The 17,553-nt window shown below is 39.6% G+C and overlaps 1 long non-coding RNA gene across 1 annotated transcript in view; it reads right to left on the bottom strand.

Moving 5' to 3' along the window:
* The window catches only part of LOC120856920, a 20,008-nt gene extending 7,928 nt beyond the window's left edge, over positions 1–12,080 (bottom strand). Inside the window, exons 1-2 of the long non-coding RNA XR_005719516.1 lie at positions 12,070–12,080; positions 6,652–6,655 (exon numbers count right to left, since the gene is read on the bottom strand). This is a non-coding gene — a long non-coding RNA (uncharacterized LOC120856920). The remainder of the gene's footprint in view (positions 1–6,651; positions 6,656–12,069) is intronic.
* Positions 12,081–17,553: the final 5,473 nt, after the last annotated feature.

The raw sequence follows: 17,553 nt of genomic DNA, 5'->3' as shown, positions 1-17,553 counted from the left end.
TTTTTGCACTTCTTTTCCATGGGGATGATCTTGATCCCTGTCTCCTGTACAATGTCACGAATTTCATTCCATAGTTCATCAGGCACTGTATCTATCAGATCTAGGCCCCTTAAATCTATTTCTCACTTCCACTGTATAATCATAAGGGATTTGATTTAGGTCATACCTAAATGGTCTAGCGGTTTTCCCTGCTTTCTCAATTTAAGTCGGAATTTGTTAATAAGGAGTTCATGATCTGAACCACTGTCAGCTCCTGGTCTTGTTTTTGTTGACTGTATAGAGCTTCTCCATCTTTTGCTGCAGAGAATATAATCAATCTGATTTCAGTGTTGACCATCTGGTGATGTCCATGTGTAGAGTCTTCTCTTGTGTTTTTGGAAGAGGGTGTTTGCTTAGCCAAAGCTAAAGGAGTACTAGAGGCCTTAAAATTAAAAAAAAAAGAAAAGAAAAAAGAGAATGATAGAAAAAATAGTAAAAATCTATCTGGGACTTTCTCTGGTGTTGTTGTGGGCAGTGTGGGGTCAGTTCATTTTCGGATAGTTCCTTGGTCTGGCTTATATTTCTCAAAATCTATCGGCCCCTTCCTATGTAGTTGGTACTAACTACAGGGTTTTAATCTATTGCACCTGTCACTTCCAAGGCGGTTTCGTCTGTTTTAGTGTCTTCTGTTCACTGGTCTCTTCAGTGTCTAATTTCTGCCCTGACACAAAAGGGTGGTGGTGGACGCTTTTTTAGGCTCACTGTTCAGTCGCGCTGTGGGGAGGGAGGGATGCTCCTTTCAAAGACAATGGGTTGCTTTTCTGGTTGCCTGATGTCCTCTGCCGGCATTCAGAAGTTGTTTTGTGGAATTTACTCAGTGTTTAAACGTTCTTTTGATGAATTTATGGGGGAGAAAGTGGTCTCCCCGTCCTATTCCTCTGCCGTCTTAGGTCCACCTCTGTTCTCCATTTATTAATTTTTGTACTCATTGTCTTTAGTTTAGCTTTCTTCTCTGCAAATGAATTTTATAATTTTATTGACTCCACCTTATAGTTTCTAGTTTTCTTTTTCCATAATTAGCGTTTCTTTTGATAGCCTTTCTTAATTCCTCATTTTCATTATCTCCTTTTTTAAACTGTGTCTATTAGAATGAAGAGGCCTGTTTCATTTTTGTTGTTTTATGGGAATTCTCTTGGTCTTTTAATTAGGAATGGTTCATCTGCCTCTTCATCTTTCTTGTATTTCTGTTGCTAGCCGATGATTTTAAGAGAAAATTTATCTGCTGTGTTCTTTGGTTGCTGTTCATTCACTCAGTCACGTCAAGCTCTGTGATCCCATGGACTGCAGCTTGCCAAGCTTCTCAGTTCTTCACTATATTCTGGAGTTTGCTCAAACTCATGTCCATTGAGTTGATGAAGCTATCCAACCATTTCATCCTCTGTCATCCCCTTCTCTTCCTGCCCTTCATCTTTCCCAGCATCAGGGGTTTTTCCATTGAGCTGGCTCTTTGCATCATGTGGCCTAAAAATTGGAACTTCAACACAGTCCTTCCAGTGAATAGTCACGGTTGATTTCCTTTAGGACTGACTGGTTTGTTCTCTTTTCTGTCCAAGGGACTCTCAAGAGTCTTCTCCAGCTCCACATTTAAAAACCATCAATTCTTTAGCACCAATCCTTCTTTATGGTCCAACTCTCATGTCCATTCATGACTGATGGAAAAACCATAGTTTTGACTAAGAACTTTTGTCAGCAAAGTGATATCTCTGCTTTTAATATGTTGTCTAGGTTTGTTATGGCTTTTCTTCTAAGGAGCAAGCATTTTTTAAATTTCATGGCTATAGTCACCATCCACAGTGATTTTTGAAGGCTGAGAAAATAAAATCTGTCACTCTTTCCACTTTTTACCCTTCTATTTGCCATGATGTATTGGGACCCGATGCCATGATCTTAGTTTTTTTAATGTTGAGTCTTAAGCCAGCTTTTTCACTCTCTTGTATCTTATCAAGAGACTCTTTAGTTCCTCGTTACTTTCTGACATTAGAATGGTATCATCTGCATATCTGAGGTTGCTGATATTTCTCTTGGAAATCTTGATTCCAGCTTATGAGTCATCCTGCCTGGTATTTCACATGATGTTCTCTGCATAGAAGTTAAATAAGATGGGTAATAATATCTAGCCTTGTCGTACTCCTTTCCCAATTTGAACCAGTCTGTTGTTCCATGTCTGGTTCTAACTGTTGCTTCTTGTCCTGCATACAGGTTTCTCCCAGACAGGTAAGATAGTCTGATATTCCTATCTCTTTCAGAAATTTCCACAGTTTGTTGTGATCCACATGGTCAAAGGCTTTAGAGTAGTACTCAATGCAGCAGAAGTTTTTTTTTGGAATTCTCTTGCTTTCTTTGTCCAATGGATAGATATGGCTGTTGCAATTTGATTTCTAGTTCCTCTGCCTCTTTGAAACCCAGCTTGTACATCTGGAAATTCTTTGCTCACATACTGCTGAAGCCTAGCTTGAAGGATTTTGAGCATTGCCCTACTTGCATGTGAAATGAGCACAGTTGTTTTGTAGTTTGAATATGTTTTGGCATTACCCTTCTTTGATATTTGAATGAAAATTAACCTTCGAATCAATTTGCAAAAGGTAGGCTTCAGCTGAAGAAAACCACTAGGCCGCAGATGTGACCTAAATCAAATCCCATATGATTATACACTGGAGGTGACAACTAGATTCAAGGGATCAGATCTGGTAGACGGAGTGCCTGGAAAACTATGGACGGGGTTCCTAACATTGTACAGGAGGCAGTGACCATTACCATTCCCAAGAAAAAGAAATGTGAGAAGGCAAAGTGGTTGTCTGAAGAGTCCTTACAAATAGGTAAGGAAAGAAGAGAAGTGAAAGGCAAGGAAGAAAGGGAAAGATATACCCAACTGAATGCAGAGTTCAGGACTCTGCAGGACCACTGTGAGTTTTCCACATTTGCAAAACTTGTGGCCACTACTGAGTTTTCCAAATTTGCTGTCACATTGAATGAAGCACTTTAACAGCATCATCTTTTAGAATTTTTCAAAGGTGAGGTAGAAATCTGTCACTTCCACTAGCTTTGTTCATAGAAATGCTTCCTAAGGCTCACTTTACTTCATACTCCAGGATGTCTGACTCTAGGTTGAGTGACCACAGCATCATGGTTATCTGGTTCATTAAGGCCTCTTTTGTGTAGTTCTTCTGTGTATTCTTGCCACCTCTTCTTAAATCTCTTCTGCTTTCATTAGGTCCTTATTGTGGACAGAAATAAAGTTTCTCTCCTTAATGTGCCCATGCTTGCATGAAATATTCCTTTGATCTCTCCAGTTTTCTTGAAGAAATATCTAGTCTTTCCCATCCTATTCTCTTCCTCTATTTCTTTGCATTGTTCATTTAAGGACTTATTATCTCTCCTTGCTGTTCTCTGGGTAACAATATACAGCCTTGACTTACTCCATTCCCAGTTTTGAACCAGTCTATTGTTCCATGTCCAGTTTTAACTGTTGCTTCTTGACCTGTGTATAGGTTTCTCTGGAGGCAGGTAAAGTGGTCTGGTATTCCCATCTCTTTAAGAATTGTCCACAGTTTGTTGTGATCCACACAGTCAAAGGCTTTAGCATAGTGAGTGAAGCAGAAATAGATATTTTTCTGGAATTCTTTTTCTTTGATCCAGTGGATGTTGGCAATTTGATCTCTGGTTCCTCTGCCTTTTCTACATCCAGCTTGTACATCTGCAAGTTCTCAATTCACATTCTGGTGAAACCTAGTTTGAAGGATTTTGAACATTACCTTGTTGGCATGTGCAGTGAGCACAGTTGTGTGGTAGTTTGAACATTCTTTGGCATTGGTCTTCTTTGGGATTGGAATGAAAACCTTTTCCAGTCCTGTGACTACTGCTGAGTTTTCCAAATTTGCTGGCATAGTGAATGCAACATTTTAACAACATCATTTTTTAGGATTTGAAATAGCTCATCTGGAATTCTATCACCTGCACTAGCTTCATTCGTAGTAATGCTTCCTAAGGCCCACTTGGCTTCACAGTCCAGGATATCTGGCTCTAGGTGAGTGATCACACCATTGTGGTTATTTGGGTCATGAAGACCATTTTTGTACAGTTCTTTTTTGCCACCTCTTCTTAATCTCTTTTGCTTCTGTTAGGTTCATATTGTTTCTGTCCTTTATTGTACCCATCTTTGCATGACATGTTCCCTTTGGTATCTCTGATTTTCTGGAAGGGATCTCTAGTCATTCTTTGCATGTGTGTGTGTTAAGTCACTTCAGTTGTGCCTGACTCTTTGTGACCCTGTAGACTGTAGGTTCCTCTGTAGGACCCTGTAGACGAGGTTCCTCTGACTATGGAATTCTCCAGGCAAGAGTACTGGAGTGGGTTGCCATTGCCTCTCCAGGGCATCTTCCATATCCAGGGATTGAACCTGTGTCTTTTGCAGCTCCTGCATTGCAGGCTGATTCTTTACCTCTGAGCCACTGGAGAAACCCCTAGTTCTTTGGATTATTAAAGTTTTCTTATCTCTCCATGCCATCCTTTGGAACACTGCATTTAATTGGATATATCTTTTCTTTTCTCCTTTGCCTTTCATTTGTCTTTTCTCAGCTATTTGCATGACCTCCTCAGACAACCATTTTGCCTTGTTGCATTTCTTTTTCTTGGGAATGGTTTTGGTCACCACCTCTTGTACAGTGTTACAAACCACTGTCCATAGTTCTTCAGTCACTCTGTCTCTCATATCTGATCCCTTGACCCTTGAATCTATTTGTGACCTCCACTGTATAAGTATAAGGAGTTTGATTTAGGTCATACACGGATGGCTTAGTGGTTTTCCCTATTTTATTCAATTTATGTCTGAATTTTGTAATAAAGAACTCATGATTTCAGCCACAGTCAGATCCAGGGATTGTTTTTGCTGACTGTATAGAGCTTTTCCATCTTTGGCTGCAAAGAATATAATCAATCTGATTTCTGTACTGACCATCTGGTGATGTCCATGTGTAGAGTCTTCTCTTGTGTTGTTGGAAGAGGGTATTTGCTATTTTCTTGGAAAAACTGGTAGGCTTTGTAGCCTTTTTAGCGTTTGTACTCCAAGGCCAAACTTGCCTTTTACTCTATCTTTTGACTTTGTACTTTTGCATTCCTATCCTCGATTATGAAAAGGACATGTTTCTTTTGGTGTCAATTTTAGAAGGTCTTGTATATCTTCATAGAACTATTTTACTTCTTTGGCATTAAATGCTGGGACATAGAATTGGATTGCTGTGATGTTGAACAGCTTGCCTTGTAAATGAACCGAGATCATTCTGTGCTTTTTGAGATTATGCCCATGCACTGCATTTCAGACTCTTGTTTATTATGAGGGCTACTTTGTATCTTCCAAGGGATTCTTGCCCACAGTAGTAGATATCATGGGCATCTGAATTAAATTTACCCATTCCTGTCCATTTAGTTCACTGATTCCTAAAATGTTGATCTTCACTCTTTTCATCTCATGTTTGACCACATCCAGTTTACCTTGATTCACAGACCTAATGTTCCAGGTTCCTGTGCGATATTGTTTTTTACATTATCGGATTTTACTTTCATGACCAGACACATCCACAAGTGGGTGTCATTTCCTTTTTGGCTTATCTTCTTTATTCTTTCTGGAGCTATTTCTCTGCTCTTCTCCTGTAGCATAATGGACATCTAGTGACTGAGGAATGGCAACCCACTCCAGTACTCTTGCCTGGTAAATCCCATGGACAGAGAAGCCTGGTGGGCTGCAGTCAATGGGGTCGCTAGGAGTCGGACACGACTGAATGACTTCACTCTCACTTTTCACTTTCAGGCATTGGAGAAGGAAATGGCAACCTACTCCAGTGTTCTTGCCTGGAGAATCCCAGGGACCAGGGAGCCTGGTGGGCTGCCGTCTCTGGGGTATCACAGAGTTGGACACGAATGAAGAGACTTAGCATCAGTAGCAGCAGCAGCAGTGACTGAGGGGCTCATCTTTCAGGGTAAGTTATTTTTGCTGTTTCATACTGTTCATGGGATTCTCTAGGCTGAAATGGTTTGCCATTCCCTTCTCCAGTGGTCTTGGGGGGCTATTTTTCAGAACGTCTCCTGTGTAGCTTCTGCTGGTTTTAAATTTTTTGGTGAGAGGGCTATTTTTATTTATTTAAAAAATTTTCCTTAATATATATATTTTATTGAAGTATAGTTGACTTAGAATGTTTCAGGTGCACAGCAAAATAATTCAGTTATACATATATGCATATATTATTTTGCATTATAGGTTATTATAAGATATTGACTATAGTCCCCTGTACTATACAGTAAACCTTTGTTGCTTGTTGCATATCTATTCTTTAAATTAGAAATGTTACATCCTAATCATCCTAAGTCAAACAAGTGAAATCAAACTGTCATACATTTTTTAGTTATGTAAAAAATTCATGTTTTCTAATATATATATATATACACACAGAAGCTTTTCTACTATGCTTGATAAAGGCTTGAGAAAGAACATCAAAAAAAAAGAGATGGAGAAATTGAAAAACAAACTAAGTGAAATGGGAGCACTGTATGTGAAATAGGAAAAGTGAAACAAACTAGATAAAAGTAAAAGATCATCAGATAGTCCAGTTGTTTTTAAACATGACTGCTCAGAAGTATATCTGGAGCACTGGAGAAAAAAATCAATATCTGAGCATTTGTAATTTTCAAAAAAATCCCAAGATAATTTTGATATGCATTTGGATTTTAAAAATTATTACTTTTTTTCTATTAAATCCCAGTTTTGTTGATGTAGAGTTATATTATTTTTGTTGACCAGTCATGATATATTTATCAGTTTTCACTACCAGTAGTCAGACAAAAAGTTTAAGATAATTACAATTGCAAGCCATAATGGAAACATGATTAACTTAATATAAAATGCAGTTTGGGGGCTCACGCCAAGTGATGTAAATGAAAGTGCCTACATATACGTGTTTTCATCTGCCCAGCCAGTCTATGTCTTTTGTTTCATCCATTTAAACCATATACATATAAGGTTATTATCAATATGTATGATCCTGTTACCATTTTCTTAATTGTTTTGAGTTTATTTTCTGGTCTTTTCCTTCTCTTGTGGTTTCCTGCCTAGAGAAGTTCCTTTAGCATTTGTCGTGAAGTTGGTTTGATGGTGCTGAATTCTGTTAACTTTTCCTTGTCTAGAAAGCTTTTGATTTGTCCATTAAATCTGAATGAGAGTCTTGCTGGGTAGAGTATTCTTGGCTGTTGGCTCTTCCCTTTCAACATTTTAAATATATCGTCATGCCATTTCCTTATGGCTTGTAGAGTTTCTGTTAAGTCAGCTGATAACCTTATGGGAATACCTTGTATGTTATTTGTCTTTTTTCCCTTGTTGCTTCTAATATTTTATTTTTGTCTTCAATTTTTTCCGTTTGGTTATTATGTGTCTTCGTGTGTTCTTCCTTGGGTTTATCCTGCCTGGGACTCTGTGCTTCTTAGACTTGGTCGACTATTTCCTTTCCCATGTTAGGGAAGTTTCCAGCTGTTATCTCTTCACATATTTTCTCAGGTCCTTTCTCTCTATTTTCTGGGAACCCTATAACACGACTGTTGGTGCATTTAATGTTGTCCCAGAGGTCTCTTAGACTGTCTTCATTTCTTTTCATTCTTTTTTTGTATATTATGTTTTGTGGCAATGATTTCCACCCTTCTGTCCTCCAGGTCATTTATCTATTCTTTCGCCTCGGTTATATTGCTATTGATTTCTTTAGCGTATTATTCATCTCTGTTCTTTAGTTCTTGTAGGTCTTTGGTAAACATTTCTTGCAATTTGTCCATTCTTTTTCCTAGATCCTAGATCATCTTCACTGTCATTATTCTGAATTCTTTTTCTGGAAGTTTGCCTGTCCCCACTTCATTTAGTTGTTTTTCTGGGGTTGTATCTTGTCCGTTCATCTGGGACATAACTTTCTGCTTTGTCATGCTGATTAACTTTCTGTAATATGGATTTTGTTTTAGCTGCTGTGAGATTGTGGTTCTTCTTGCTTCTTTTGTCTGCCCTTTGGTAGATGAGGCTAAGAGGCTTGTGTAAGCTTCCTGATGGGAGGGAGTGGTGATGGAAAAAACTGGGTCTTGCTCTGGTTGGCAGGGCCTTGCTCAGTAAGCCTTTAATTATCTGCTGATGATGGGTTTGTACTCCCACCCTGGCAGGTGTTTGACCTGAAGCAACCCAACCCTGGGGTCTATGGGCTCTATGGTAGGGTTAATGGTGAACTCCGAGAGGGGCCCTTCCCAGCCTGCTGCTGGGTGCCCCTGCCAACCCATGACTCCACAGGAGACCCTCCAACATTATCATGTAGTTTTGGTTCAGTCTCCTGTGGGGTCACTGTGCTGCCTCTTTCCTGAGCATTATCTCCTCTGGGTCTTGGTGCATGCAAGATTTCGTTTGTGTCCTCCAAGACTGGAGTCTCTGTTTTCCCCAGTCCTGTGGAAGTCCTGTAATCAAATCCCGATGGCTTTCAAGGCCATATTCCCTGGGGGTTCCCAGTCCCTTTGTCAGGTCCCCAGGCTGGGGAGCCTGATGTGTAGTTCAGAAGCTTCACAATACTTCTTTGGTATATGGTTCTCCGGTCTGTGGGTCACCCACCTGGCAGGTATCGGATTTAATTTTATCATGATTGCGTCCCTCTCACCACCTCACTGTGGCTTCTTCTTTGTCTTTGTTGTGGGCTATCTTTTTTTTTTGCTGGGCTCCAGTATCCTCCTGTCAACAGCTGTTCAATAGCTAGGTGCAGTTTTGCTGCTCTCACAAGAGAAAATGAACACATGTCCTTTGACTCTGCCATGTTGATCCGGAAACCCAGAGAGGGCTATTTTTAATATGGATGCCTGCAGCCTCTTTCGGAGCATTTACTGGCTGTTATCTCCTCCATAAGAGATGTGTCTGGTGTTTTGGTGACCAGAGACAGCGTTGGATATTGAGTGGGACTTCCTCTTTGCTCTGTGGTTGTCACTGCCCTGTTAGAGACTTGGTCTGCTTTGTAGCTGTTGGAGTAGAAGCCTCCAGATATATTTGTGAGCTGTGTTTCTGAGCTGCAGGTTTAGGAGGCAGGATTGGAGGGTGGAGCTGCTGAGTATTCCTCTGCCACAACTGTTCACTGATGAGGGTGTTCTGTTGTGTTCCCTATCACCTGTTGTGTGGGCTTACAGTGGACACTATTGTTGGCACTCCCCTTGCCTCCTCAACCATAGGAAGACCAGCTATCTGCCCTGGTGTCTCTCAGACATTGTTTTCACAAGTCCACCAACACAGATCCACTGAAGTCTGGTCCCAGCCTGAACTGCAGTACTTGTGTACCTCAACCCACACTGGGAGCTGTGAAGACAGTTGAGACCCTGACCCAGCCCCGTCTCTGCATGCACATGCCTACAAAGTCCACAGCTGCTAAGGCCAGGCCTGACCCCTCTGTGCAAGCACCCATTTTCTGTTTAGATGTCCTGAAGGGCTGAATTTACAAAGCCAGGGGCAGGAGTGTAAATCCACAGTTCTTGTAGCTGCAGGGAGAGATTTCAGCCTTACTTCCTAAGTTGCGTATTCCCTGGGGCCCGGCTGTGGTTCCAAGCTCAGTGTGTGAGTGGGCAGACCACTGGCATCTGTTCCCTGGGTCTGTCGAGGTGGCAGGTGACACGGGAGCTGGCTGAGGCAGGATTGGCGCATGGAGAAAGAGGCTGTAATGGCAGCCCCAACCTTCCCTTTGCACCCTACCCCTCTCAGGAACTTTGCTTCTGTGGCCACAGGGTGGCTTCTTTGAACACTCCCAATTGCAGCCTTACCACACCCTAGTCCCTTCAGGCTGTTTGTGCACAGCCAAAACTGGTCCTCTCCCTGGGTCTGTTCTCCAAACCCCAAGGTCCAGCACTCAACCCCTGCCCACACTAGCAGATATGAATCTCAGGCTGGGGTGTACAGAGTGGTGGCACAGACTGGAGGTCTCTCTTGTCTTCTGCCTGCCATAAGCCACTTGTGGCACTTTCCTTTGAGCCTGTAAGTTTCCTTTTCTGTCCTGGCTCATCTCCCTGACAGTGAGTGTGCAGGAACCTATCTTCTTTTCAGCTCCCTCTCAGGTGTGCAGGTCCCATCTGCTCCCTCATCGTCCCCCCACCCCCTTCCCTTTTGTCCTACCTGATTGTATGGATTTCTTTCTTATCTTTTCAGGTGTTGAAGGTCTTCTGCTAGTGTTCAGTAGGTGTTCTGTGACAACTGTTTCATTCTTAGATGTATTTTGATATGTATATGTGGGAGGAGGTGTGTTCCCCATTTTACTCTTCTGCCATCTTGAACTCCTAAAGTTTTTTCTTTTGTAATGGATAAGGGAACTCTTTACCCCTTCATGAAGAATGTCTTTTTCATGAAATTATTCAAAATAAAATTATTTTTAGTGGCTTATTACTGAGCCATTTTTTGTAGTTGTGTGCAGTCCTAAAGTTTTCCTGCTAAATACAGTCAAAATGAGAAGTCACAGTCCTCACCAGAGGCTCTTCTCTACAGAAGTGTCGCTTTTCTAATTTGGCTTTGAATTATACTAGGACTCTGATCTCAGAGCACACAAATTGCATAATTGTGTACCCAGGCTTAGATGACAACGACTTCATCATGCTCATCATAGCCAATGACTATATAGGTCACAGTGAAAAGTTATGCCTTAATAGGAGAGAGCACTGTACATTGAAGGCTTAGCTTACACTTATGTTTGAAACTGCTAGTCTTCAGTGGAGGCCAGACTCATACATTTTGGTCAGAAAGTGAAGTTTGCCAGAGTGCCTGCTGCCAGATAAGAGTTTCCATGTTCAAATCGTTTCTTTGCCACTACTGGCATTCCCTGTCTTTGTTTATTGCAAAGTTATCAAGTGAGAAAACAGAACCTTTTTGCTTCCTACAGAAAGAACTACATTTTTGTTTCATTACAGGTAAAAAGCAGGGATGGATCTGGGTTTCATGAGGCCTAAAACTCACAGTGTAGGGTCCTCTTTATGGAAAAGAGTTAAAAATTATTGTGCTTTTGCAAACTTCACAAACGTGAATGTCCATGTATAAACATTTTGAAGGCCACTTCAGAACCCTAAAGCTTTAGTTTATTAGTTTTACAGTAACCCTGCCTCTATAGAAAGCTTATTTTAGATAAACTTGATAGAACATTTTAAATTAACAAGCTGTAACTTTTACACTTTAGCTTAATGTGCTAAACTATTTCACCAATAGGAATATATTTTTACATTGTAATTTGTGAACTGAAATATTTTTGATTTATGGTTTCCTGTCTCTATGTTCATAAGTGTTTTGGTTTGGATATTCATTATTATATGAAAATTCATATAACAGGAAATTATAGGTGGAAAATATTGTACTGTGATGATATAGTGCCTTTTAGGCCTGAACTCAACAAACCCCAAGTAGGATAAATAGAAATACCTAAGTATATGATAGATACATTTCTGAAAGCAAAAGAAATATAAAGAGATATCTTGAAGAAGCAAAAGAAACGTGACGTATTACAAATTGGGAACAAGAATATGAAGGATGGCAAACTTCTCTTTGAAAAGAATAGAGGACAAGGACTGACATATCCAAACCACTGAAGAGAAAGTGCAATCAATTATCCCATACCTAGAGAAAAATACATTTCAAAAATAATGGTGAAAGAAAGACAAAAAACAGAATCAATCGCCAGACAACCTACACAGGGTATGGTAAAGGAAATTCTTCAGACAAAGGGGAATGACACCAGATCGTAACTTGGATCTACAGAAACACTTACATATTTAAATTTATTCTCATAATTAAAATATATAAATGTTTAGAGTGAAAATTACCATACTATATTGTTGGATTTATAATATGTACATATACACTATGTATGACAACAATAGCACAAACAATGAGGGGGTTAAGTGGAAGTATACTGTTGCAACAAAGGTCCGTCTAGTCAAGGCTGTGGTTTTTCCAGTAGTCATGTATGGATGTGAGAGTTGGACTGTGAAGAAAGCTGAGTGCCAAGGAACTGATGCTTTTGAACTGTGGTGTTGGAGAAGACTCTTGAGAGTCCCTTGGACTGCAAGGAGATCCAACCAGTCCATTCTAAAGGAAATCAGTCCTGGGTGTTCTTTGGAAGGACTGATGCTAAAGCTGAAACTCCAATACTTTGGCCACCTCATGTGAAGAGTTGACTCATTGGAGAAGACTCTGATGCTGGGAGGGATTGGGGGCAGGAGGAGAAGGGGACGACAGAGGATGAGATGGCATCACCGACTTGATGGACATGAGTTTGAGGGAACTCCGGGAGTTGGTGATGGACAGGGAGGCCTGGTGTGCTGTGATTCATGGGGTCGCAAAGAGTCGGACATGACTGAGCGACTAAATTGAACTGAACTAAATACTGTTGCAGGATTCCTATATTTTACTTTATATAGTTCAGTATTAGCTCCAAGTGATAAATTAGAATTTAATACTGTAATTCCTAGAGAAACTACTAAAAAACAGAACAAAGGGCATGGTTTGTAACACTTTTTTAATAATTAAATTTATTTATTTTTAATTGAAGGATAATTGCTCTACAATATTGTGTTGGTTTCTGCCAAACCTCAACGTGATTCAGTCATAGGTATACCCATGTCCCTTCTCTCTTGAACCTCCTCCACCTCCCTTCCCATATTACCACTTTAGGTTGCTACAGTGCCTGGGTTTAAGTTTCCTGAGTCACAGCAAATTTCTTATTTTTTAAATTTTGTTTTAGCTAGGACTTCCAGAATTATGTTGACTAATAGTAATGAGAGTGGGCACCCTTCTTGTTCCTGATCTCAGAATATTTTCAGTTTTCTACAATTGAGAATAATATTTGCTTTTTCACATATGGCCTTTATTATGTTGAGGTGGTTCCTTTTCTATGCCTAGTTTTTGAAGAATTTTTATCATAAATGGGTGCTGAATTTTGTCAATGGCTTTTTCTGCATCTATTGAGATTATCACATGGTTTTAATATTTCAATTTGTTAATATGGTGTATCATATTGTTTGATTTACATATAGTGAAGAATCCTTGCATTCTTGGGATAATCCCAACTTGATTGTCGTGTATGACCTTTTTAATGTGTTGTTGAATTCTGTCTGCTAGAATTTTGTTGAGGATTTTTGCATCTATGTTCATCAGTGATATTGGTGTGTAGTTTTCTTTTTTTGTGTTGTCTTTGGTTTTGGTATCAGGGTGATGGTGGCCTCATAGAATGAGTTTGGGAGTGTTCTTTCCTCTGCAATATTTTGAAAGAGTTTTAGAAGGATAGGCATTAGCTCTTCTCTAAATGTTTGATGGATTAAAATTCAACATTCAAAAAACTAAGATCATGGCATCCAGTCCCATTACTTCATGGCAAATAGATTGGGAAACAATGGAAACAGTGACAAACTTTATTTTCTTGGGCTCCAAAATCACTGCAGATGGTGACTGCAGCCATGAAATGTGACAGATGCTTGGTCCTTGGAAGAAAAGCTTTGACAAACCTAGACAGCACATTAAAAAGCCCAGACATTACTTTGCTGACAAAGGTCTGTCTAGTCAATGCTATGGTTTTTCCAGTAGTCATGTATGGATGTGAGAGTTGGACCATAAAGAAAGCTAGGCACCCAAGAATTGATGCTTTTGAACTGTGGTGTTCGAAAAGACTCTTGAGAGTCCCTTGGACTGCCAGGAAATTCAACCAGTCTATCCTAAGATGCTCAACATCACTCATTATCAGAGAAATGCAAATCAAGACCACAATGAGGTACCATTTCACACCAGTCAGAATGGCAGCGATCCAAAAGTCTACAAGCAATAAATGCTAGAGAGGGTGTGGAGAAAAGGGAACCCTCTTACACTGTTGGTCGGAATGCAAACTAGTACAGCCACTATGGAGAACAGTGTGGACATTCCTTAAAAAACTGGAAATAGAACTGCCTTATGACCCAGCAATCCCACTGCTGGGCATACACACCAAGGAAACCAGAATTGAAAGAGACATATGTACCCCAGTGTTCATCGCAGCACTGTTTAGAATAGCCAGGACATGGAAACAACCTAGATGTCCATCAGCAGATGAAAGGATAAGAAAGCTGTGGTACATATACACAATGGGGTATTACTCAGCCATTAAAAAGAATACATTTGAATCAGTTCTAATGAGATGGATGAAACTGGAGCTGATTATACAGAGTGAAGTAAGCCAGAAAGAAAAACACCAATACAGTATACTAATGCATATATATGGAATTTAGAAAGATGGTAATGATAACCCTGTATGCGAGACAGCAAAAGAGACACAGATGTATAGAACAGACTTTTGGACTCTGTGGGAGAGGGAGAGGGTGGGATGATTTGGGAGAAGGGCAGTGAAACATGTATACCATCATGTAAGAAATGAATCGCCAGTCTATGTTCGATACAGGATACGGGATGCTTGGGGCTGGTGCATGGGGATGATCCAGAGAGATGATATGGGGAGGGTGGTGGGAGGGAGGTTCAGTATTGGGAACTCATGTACACCCGTGGCAGATTCATGTCAATGTATGGCAAAACCAATACAGTATTGTAAAGTAAAATATAGTAAAAATAAAAATTAAAAAAAAATAATAAAAAAATTGAAGGAAATCAGTCTTGAATTTTCATTAGAAGGACTGATGCTGAAGCTGAGACTCCAATACTTTGGTCACATGATGTGAAGAACTGACTTATTTGAAAAGACCCTAATGCTGGGATAGATTGAAGGCAGGAGAAGAAGGGGATGACAGAGGATGAGATGGTTGGATGGCATCACCAACTCAATAGACATGAGTTTGAGCAAGCTCTGGGAGTTGGTGAAGTACAGGGAAGCCTGGTGTGCTGCAGTCCATGGGGTTGCAAAGGGTCAGACATGACTGAGCAACTAAACTGACTGAAATGTTTGATAGAATTCACCCATGAAGCCATCTGGCCCTGCCTGGGCTTTTGGTTTTTTGGGAGATTTTTGATCACAGTTTCAATTTTTCAATTTCAGTGCTTGTCACTGGCTTGTTCATAATTTATTTTTCTTCCTGGTCAGTCTTGGAAGGTTGAACTTTTTAAAGAATCTGTCCATTTCTTTGGGTTGCCCATTTTATTGGCACATGCTGCTGCTGCTAAGTCGCTTCAGTCGTGTCCGACTCTGTGCGACCTCATAGATGGCAGCCCACCAGGCTCCGCCGTCCCTGGGATTCTCCAGGCAAGAACACTGGAGTGGGGTGCCATTTCCTTCTCCAATGCATGAAAGTGAAAAGTGAAAGTGAAGTCACTGAGTCGTGTCCAACTCTCAGCGACCCCATGGACTGCAGCCTACCAGGCTCCTCCATCTGTGAGATTTTCCAGGCAAGAGTACTGGAGTGGGGTGCCATTGCCTTCTCCGTTATTGGCACATAGTTTCTCGTAATATTATCTTATGATCCTTTGTATTTTTGTGTTGTCTGTTGTATCCTCTCCTTTTCTATTTCTAATTTTGTTGATTTGATTCTTCTCTTTTTTTCTTGGAGTCTGGCTAACGATTTGTCAGTTTTGTTTACCAACTGAAGAATCAGCTTTTAGTTTTATTATTCTTTATTATTGTTTCTTTCATTTTTTTTTTCATTAATTCCTGCTCTGATCTTAATTTCTTCTAACTTTGGTGGGGTTTGTTGTTCTTTCATCTGTTGTTTTAGGTGTAAAGTTAGGTTGCTTTTTCAATGTTTTTCTTATTTCTTGAGGTAGGATTATACTGCTATAAGCTTCATTCTTAGAACTACTTTTGCAGCATCCCATAGGTTTTAAGTTGTCATGTTTTGTTGTTATTTGTTTCTAGAAATATTTTGATTTCTTTTTAAATTTCTTCAGTAACCAGTTCATTATTTAGAAATGTATTATTTAATCTCCATGTGTTTGTGATTTTTAGTTTTTTTTCCTGTAATTGATATCCAGTCTCATGGTGGTGTGATCAGAAAAGATGCTTAATACAGTTTTCTTAAATTTACTGAGGTTTGATTTGTGACCCAAGATGTGGGTCTATCCAGGGGAATGTTTCATGTGCACTTGAGAAGAAACTGTTTCTGCATTTGGATGGAATGTGCTGAATGTATCAGTTAGATTCATCTGGTCTACTGTGTCATTTCAGGTTTGTGTTTCCTTATTATTTTTCTGTCTTGATTATCTGTCCATTGGTGTAAGTAGGGGGTGTTAAAGTACCCTACTATTATTGTGTTACTGTAAGTTTCTCCTTTATGTCTGTTAGTATTTGTCTTATGTATTAAAGTGCTCCTTTGTTGGGTGCATGAATATTTATAATTGTTATGTCTTCCTCTTGGATTGATCCCTTGATCATCATGTAGTGCTGTTCCTTATTTCTTATAATATTCTTTATTTTAAGGTCTATTTTGTCAGATATGGGGATTACTACTCTGTTTCTTTTGATTTCCATTTTCATGGAATATCATTTTCCATCCTCTCTCTTTCAGTCTATATGTGTCTCTAGTTCTGAAGTGGGTCTCTGGTAGACAGCATATCTATGGGTCTTGTTTTTGTTTCCATTCAGCCAGTCTGTGAGTTTTAGTTGGAGCATTTAATCCATTTACATTTAAAGTAATTATTGCTACATATGTTTCTGTTGCCATTTTCTTAATTCTTTGGGGTTTGATTTAGTAGGTCTTTTCCTTATCTTGTGTTTCCTGTCTATATGAGTCCCTTTAATATTTGTTGTGGACTTCCCTGGTGGCTCAGACGGTAAAGTATCTGTCTACAATGTGAGAGACCTGGGTTCGATCCCTGGGTTGCTGGTTTAGTGGTACTAAATTCTCTTTAACTTTCACTTGTCTGTAAAGCTTTGGATTTCTCCAAAAACTTTGAATGAGATCCTTGTTGGCTAGAGAAATCTTGGTTATAGATTTTTACCTTTCAGTACTTTAAATATATCCTGCCATTCCCTTCTGGCCTGCAGAGTTTCTGCCAAAAGATAAGGTGTTAGTCATTTGGGGTTTCCCTTGTATGTTACTTACTGCTTTTCTCTTGCTGCTTTTAAGATTCTGTGTGTTTAATCTTTATTTGTTTGATTATTATGTGTCTCAGCATGTTTCTCCTTGGGTATATCCTGTATGGGTATCTCTGCCCTTCTTGGACCAGATTGACTGTTTCCTTTCTCAAGTTGGGGAAAATTTTGATTATGATCTCTTCAAAAGTTTTCTCAGACAATTTCTTTTTCTCTTGTTCTGCAACTCCTATAATTTGAATGTTTATGCATTTAATATTGTCCCAGAGGTCTCTGAGACAATCCGTAGTTCTTTTCTTTTTTTAAAATTTATTCTGCTCTTTGGCAATTATTTCCCCTTGTTCTATCTTCCAGCTCACTTACCCGTTCTTCTGTTTCAGATATTCTGCTTTAATTCCTTCTAGAGTATTTTTAATTTCAGTAATTGTGTTGTTTGTCTCTATTTATTCTTTATTTCTTCTAGATCCTTGTTACCTGCATGTGTTGATTCTTG

This window comes from Oryx dammah, unplaced genomic scaffold (genome assembly GCF_014754425.2).
Source record: "Oryx dammah isolate SB20612 unplaced genomic scaffold, SCBI_Odam_1.1 HiC_scaffold_28, whole genome shotgun sequence".
NCBI classification, from domain to species: Eukaryota; Metazoa; Chordata; class Mammalia; order Artiodactyla; family Bovidae; genus Oryx; species Oryx dammah.
Note: the sequence above shows the minus strand (reverse complement) of the source record. Positions and strands in the feature narration are given on the sequence as shown.